The following is a 6,000-nucleotide window of genomic DNA, read 5'->3' as shown; positions in this document are numbered from 1 at the left end:
GGCGATGAACCATCACACAGGAAAGCCCATCCACAGGAAAGAGGCAGTCTTCCCAGGTCTGGTGGGTACTCAGGAATGGACGCCCCCTCCACTACTGCCCCCATGGTGCTGGAAACCAAACGGTGCTCAGGACATGTGAACAGGTAGGATTTGAAGGCGAGGGGAGACAGCCAAGGTACCCACGGAGTTTTTACGGTTTCTGGGGGCTCGAGCTGCACCGACCTCGGTGGTGTGTTTCTGTCACTGTGTCCCGTGCACCTTGGCTCACACCGAGTGGAGTTCATCCTTAGACCCTTCCCCACTCACTGCCTGCACAGGCTCCCTTCAGCCCTTGAACTCCCTGCTGCCTCGCTACCTGATTCCCCCAGTGGGGACAGGACAGCTCCTGCATTCAAGTGTGGCTGGCTGCCCCCCAAGCCCTGTTTGTGCTGTGTCCCTGCTAGTTGCTAGTCAGCCCAACAACTGACGCGGCCAGTTCCAGCTCTGCCTCCACGACCCCGAGGAGGAAACCAAGACTCAAAGAGGCCAAGGAACAGCCAAGGCCACGTGGCCACTGAGCAGTACAGCTGGGATTTGAACAGTCACGTCCGACCTGAATGCCGATGGCCTTGACCACCCTGCCTCCCCTGTGGATGGGGGTGAGGATATGCTGGGCTGCTACGTTTGGAGGCCAGGTTTCATACAACCAGGCTCCCTTTCAGCTTCCTTCCTTCTGTCTGAGGTCCAGCCTGCATCCGGTCAGCATGAAATACACCATAGATGACCTCGTCCCTGTTTCCGGCCAGGATGTGGCCTTGGGGCAGTGCCGAGAGGGGGTCCAAGGCTGGGCCACAGAGAAACCCCCGACAGTAGGTTTCCCAGGTTTTCCCAGAATTGCAGCTCAAGCCCATGTGCGAGCCCACCAGGTGGAGGAAGGGGCCCCCTCCATGTCTGGAGAGAACTCCTGGTATTTCATCTCAGTCTTTTGTTTCTCAGAGGGTGGGTGCTGTGAGCAGGTGGGGACAGGGAGACAGACGTGCAGAAAGAGGGGGTAGCTGTCCTGGGGACAATGGTGAGCACAGGAAAGAAGCCTGGCCCCGATTTCCATGGAGCTGAGTGGGGCGGGGGAGGTGTGCAGAGGCCAGGAAGGCCAGACAGCACTTCCCTTCTGCTGTCCTGGACTCTAGGAGGCCCTCAGCACACGTCCCTGTGGTTCCCTTGGGGCCATGCCCGAGGCCCTGCATCCCAGTGATAAGTCCATGATAATGGGGGCTCCCCTGAGGCCCACTTTCCCCTTCCCTGTGTGCACTGTTAATAATAACACTGAGGATATTCAAAATAGCCGCTTCCTGAGCCCTGGCCATGATTCCACCAGACATTCTGGGAGAGGTGTTGTAGTCACACCCATTTTTCAAGTGCATAAACTGAGGCTCCAGGAGTCCAGCAGCCCGCTGTCCAAGGTCATCCAGCTGGGGCAGCAACACTGAGCCTGTGACCCTGCCTATTGTTTGCTTCACCAGTCAATTCAGTGATTAGACCTGCTGTGGACGAATCTTTCCACTTAGAAAGAATCCCCAGATAGGCCTGCCTCCCCAGTGAGAGCAGGCTCATCCGAACCAAAGACCCCAGGCCTGTGATGCTGGGCAGCATGGACAGAGAAACCTAGTAGGTTACAGTCCACGGGGTCGCAAAGAGTCGGACACGACTGAGCGACTTCACCTTCACCTTGTTGTTGTTCACTCAGTCATGTCTGACTCTTTGCAACCCCATGGACTGCAGCATGCCAGACTTCCCTGTCCTTCACCATCTCTCAGAGCTTGCTCAAACTCATGTCCATTGAGTCAGTGGTGCCTTCCAACTATCTCATCCTCTGTTATCCCCTTCTCCTCCTGCCCTCAATCTTTCCCAGCATGAGGGTCTTTACCAATGAGTTGGCTGTTCGTATCAGGTAGCCAAAGTATTGGAGCTTCAGCTTCAGCTTGGCAGTTACAGAAGCCCAAACTCAAACAGTTTATATCCGATCTCAGCTTTATTAGGTAATACCATACATTTGTATAATTATATTTCATTGAAGGGGATCACAACAAACTGTGGAAAATTCTGAATGAGATGGGAATACCAGACCACCTGACCTGCCTCCTGAGAAATCTGTATGCAGGTCAAGAAGCAACAGTTAGAAATGCACGTGGAACAACAGACTGGTTCCAAATTGGGAAAGCAGTACATCAAGGCTGTATATTGTCACCCTGCATATTTAACTTACATGCAGAGTACATCATAAGAAATGCTAGACTTGCTGAAGCACAAGCTGGAATCAAGATTGCCGGCAGAAATATCAATAACCTCAGATATGCAGATGACACCATCCTTATGGCAGAAAGTGAAGAAGAACTAAAGAGCCTCTTGATGAAAGTGAAAGAGGAGAGTGGAAAAGTTGGCTTAAAACTCAACATTCAGAAAACTAAGATCATGGCATCTGGTCCCATTTCTTCATGGCAAATAGATGAGGAAACAATGGGAACAGTGACAGACTTTACTTTGGGGGACTCCAAAACCACTGCAGATGGTGACTGAGGCCGTGAAATTAAAAGACGCTTGCTCCTTGGAAGAAAAGTTATGACCAACCTAGACAGCATATTAAAAAGCAGAGACATTATTTTGCCAACAAAGGTCTAGTCAAAGCTTTGATTTTTCCAGCAGTCGTGTATGGATGTGAGAGTTGGACTATAAAGAAAGCTGAGCGCCGAAGAACGGATGCTTTTGAACTGTGGTATTGGAGAAGACTCTTGAGAGTCCTTTGGACTGCAAGGAGAGCCAACCAGTCCACCCTAAAGGAAATCAATCCTGAATATTCATTGGAAGGTCTGATGCTGAAGCTGAAACTCCAATACTTTGGCCACCTGATGTGAAGAACTGACTCATTTGAAAAGACCCTGATTCTGGGAATGACTGAAGGCTGAAGAAGGGGACAACAGAGGATGAGATGGTTGAATGGCACCATCGACTCAATGGACATCAGTTTGAGTAAGCTCCGGAGTTGGTGATGGACAGGGAAGCCTGGCGTGCTGCAGTCCATGGGGTCGCAAAGAGTCGGACATGACTGAGCAACTGAACTGAACTGAACTGAAGGGGAAGTGGCTTTTATCACAAAAGGCATACTTCCGATTTTGCTTTTTCATTTAAAAAGTTCCATTCATTTAAAAAGCAAAATTAAAAGCCTAAGGGGACAGCGAAAGGGGTACTTTGGCTGAGGCAGGAAGAGCCAGCCAGGTGAGTGTGTTGGGGAGAGCACGTCAGGCAGAGGGGACAGTCGTGACTCTCATGTGGGCCAGCAGGGCTCTGGCTAAGGAGACAGGGACTACCAGTCTCTGCTCTGTGCAGACAGAATGAAACAAATGGCCGTAGCAGTGGCCAGCTGGGGTTAGCGAAATCTACTGTGGATGACTATTGTAAGAAATGACCGACTAACACTATCTGGGGAGGCCAAGCGTGAGGAGCAGAGAACAGGGTTACCCAAGGAGACCCCAGAACCATCACTAAAGAAACAGAACCAGCCAGAATCCAGTGGGCCCGAGTGAAGGGCAGAGGGCAGCATGCTCCACAAGAAGGGGAGGAGCCCTGCCATCTCCTGGGAACAAATTACTAATGACCCAGATCATTCTGGTGGCACCAGGCCTGCATTCCTTGAACGATTCAGTGCTGAGTCAGGTTGAGGCTCGGGTGGATGAACACCACCCGCCCGCCCTGGGAGGAGGCGTACAGCATCCGCCCGTCCTCAGGTGAAGGGTTTCAAGACAAGAGTGGCACAGTTGCTGCCACACTCCACCAGGGAAAGCAAGTTTCAACCACTCCAAGCCCTCCAAGGGATTATGAAATGCCACCGCAGTTCCAGAGGGAGAGAAAGCCATTTTTCTGTTTGTTTCTTTTTCACTCCTCAAACTTCGCTTCACTTGCTAAGGCTTGCACAACAGTCTCTTGCTGGCAGCTGGGGTACCAACTCAGCAAGCTGGCACACATGCCTCACCCACCCCAACATGCTTCTCCCACCTGCCTCACTCTGCCCCTGCACTACCCTGCCCACAGGAGAATGGGCCCTCCCTCCCCTGCGTCTCCACAACCTGTTACCACCCTTCATATGACTGAGCTGAAAAAGAGGTATTGATTTGATTGTCCTTTCCCACCATGATTAGTGACAGACCTCTCGAAGGATCACCACTGTATTCCTAAGGGCTTCATGTGAAGATCACATCATGGAGGTACTCGGTGGTACTGGGTGGGTAGATCAAAGGAAGGAAGCAAGGAAGACTTGCTGATAATTAAAGCAGCGTCATCAAATTTTAGTGTACAGATGCCTCATCTCCAACATGGAAATAGTGGGATGTCCCTGGTGGTCCAATGACCATGACGCCACTCTTCCAATGCAGCGGATGTAGGTTCAATCCCTGGTCAGGGAACTAAGATATCACATGCCGTAGGGCAAGGCCAATAAATAAATAAAACGAAAATCCTGCCTCTGAGTCAGGGGCATTGTTGCCTCCAGTTTACTGATGAGAGTGCTGAGGCTTCAAGAACCCAGGATCTATCAGGAGAGAGCACACAGCCCCAGCCTACCTGGTGATGAGACACACTCAGTTCTTGTGCCCTAACACTCAAGTCTAGGTGGGGAGGGAGGTGGGCTCCTGGCTAATTTGTTCTCTGGCTGCCACTGGGTAAGGATGTGGGAGAAGCAGAGCAGAAGGCAAGGAAAGGGTTAAGGAGGTACTAGTAATTGGCAGAGTAAAGAACCCACCTGCCAATGCAGGAGACATAACAGACTCGGGTTGGCTCCCTGGGTCAGAAAGATCCCCTGAAGAAGGGAATGGCAACCACACCAGTATTCTTACCTGGAGAATCCCATAGACAGAGGAGACTGGTGGGCTACAGTCCTTGGGGCTGCAAGAGTCAAACATGACTGAAGTGACTTAGCAAGCATGGACAGGATACTCAGATAGCTGTAGAATGGTGACCTGGCCCAGTCAATCTGTCAACACCATCACCCCTTGGAAGGGCAGGTGGTGAGGAGGAATTCTATAAAAGAGCTGAGGGCTACTCAACTTGCCCCAGGTCGTCTCATCTTAGCTGACATCTTTAAGAGCCAGATTGTCTTCTGGGTGTCCTGCTGAAGCACAGACCCATAGCTTTTCTGATACATTAAATGTTCCCCCATTAAAGATGTCAGTTTGGCTGTAGATCTTCAGGGGAGAAAAGGAGAGGTGCATGATGCCATCTGTACAGAGAGTGACAAACAGCCCAGCGCCTTGGGCAGGCCACATTAAATGTTCATGTCATCATGCCTTTTTGTTCCTTACATATTTGTTTAGATTACAACATAAACCCTGGAAAAGGTAAAAGGCCGTTACAGAATACATGTTTAAGATCCATTAGGAAAACCCTGCTGTATTCAAATGGAAAAATAGAATCTCACTGAGTGACCTGCTTTCCTGTGTTTATTTTATCTCGGGGTCCTAGGGTGTCAGTGTTGGTAGCAGCCTGGATGGCCCTTTCCCTGTGTTTTACAGAGGAGGAAGCTGATGCTTTTTGGACAGTATATTTGTCACTGTTAGATGGCATAAGCAAAGAGGGGAGGGAGGTGAAAGTGATCCATGAAGTGGCGGGTTATACTAGGAGATACAACAGGAAATTTCAGTAAACAGCCACCCTAGTTTTTCTAGCAGCTCAGCCACTGTCCATCAAGAGCCTGACACATAAAAGCTATGTGCTAAGTGCTGGGAGGAAGGAGGTTTGGTGTTTGAAAGGCCTAATGTAACCTCTGTCCATAATCTGTCCTTTGCTTTTCAAGGTCAAGTGTTACTATCTTCCTTTTACCACAAGGAAAATGAGGCTCTGAAAACTTAAGTGACAACTGCCAAGAGGCAGGAGAAAACCTGAAGTCCATGCTCGTGACTTTGATGCCACACTTTTGTACAGCCCTGTCCATCGTTCTGGACCCCATTCTCTTGCTTCTCTGCCTCGTGGGTAAGC

The sequence above is a fragment of the Oryx dammah genome, unplaced genomic scaffold (genome assembly GCF_014754425.2).
Source record: "Oryx dammah isolate SB20612 unplaced genomic scaffold, SCBI_Odam_1.1 HiC_scaffold_10, whole genome shotgun sequence".
Classification (NCBI taxonomy): domain Eukaryota; kingdom Metazoa; phylum Chordata; class Mammalia; order Artiodactyla; family Bovidae; genus Oryx; species Oryx dammah.
The sequence above is the reverse complement of the archived record's forward strand: the minus strand, read 5'-3'. Positions refer to the sequence as shown.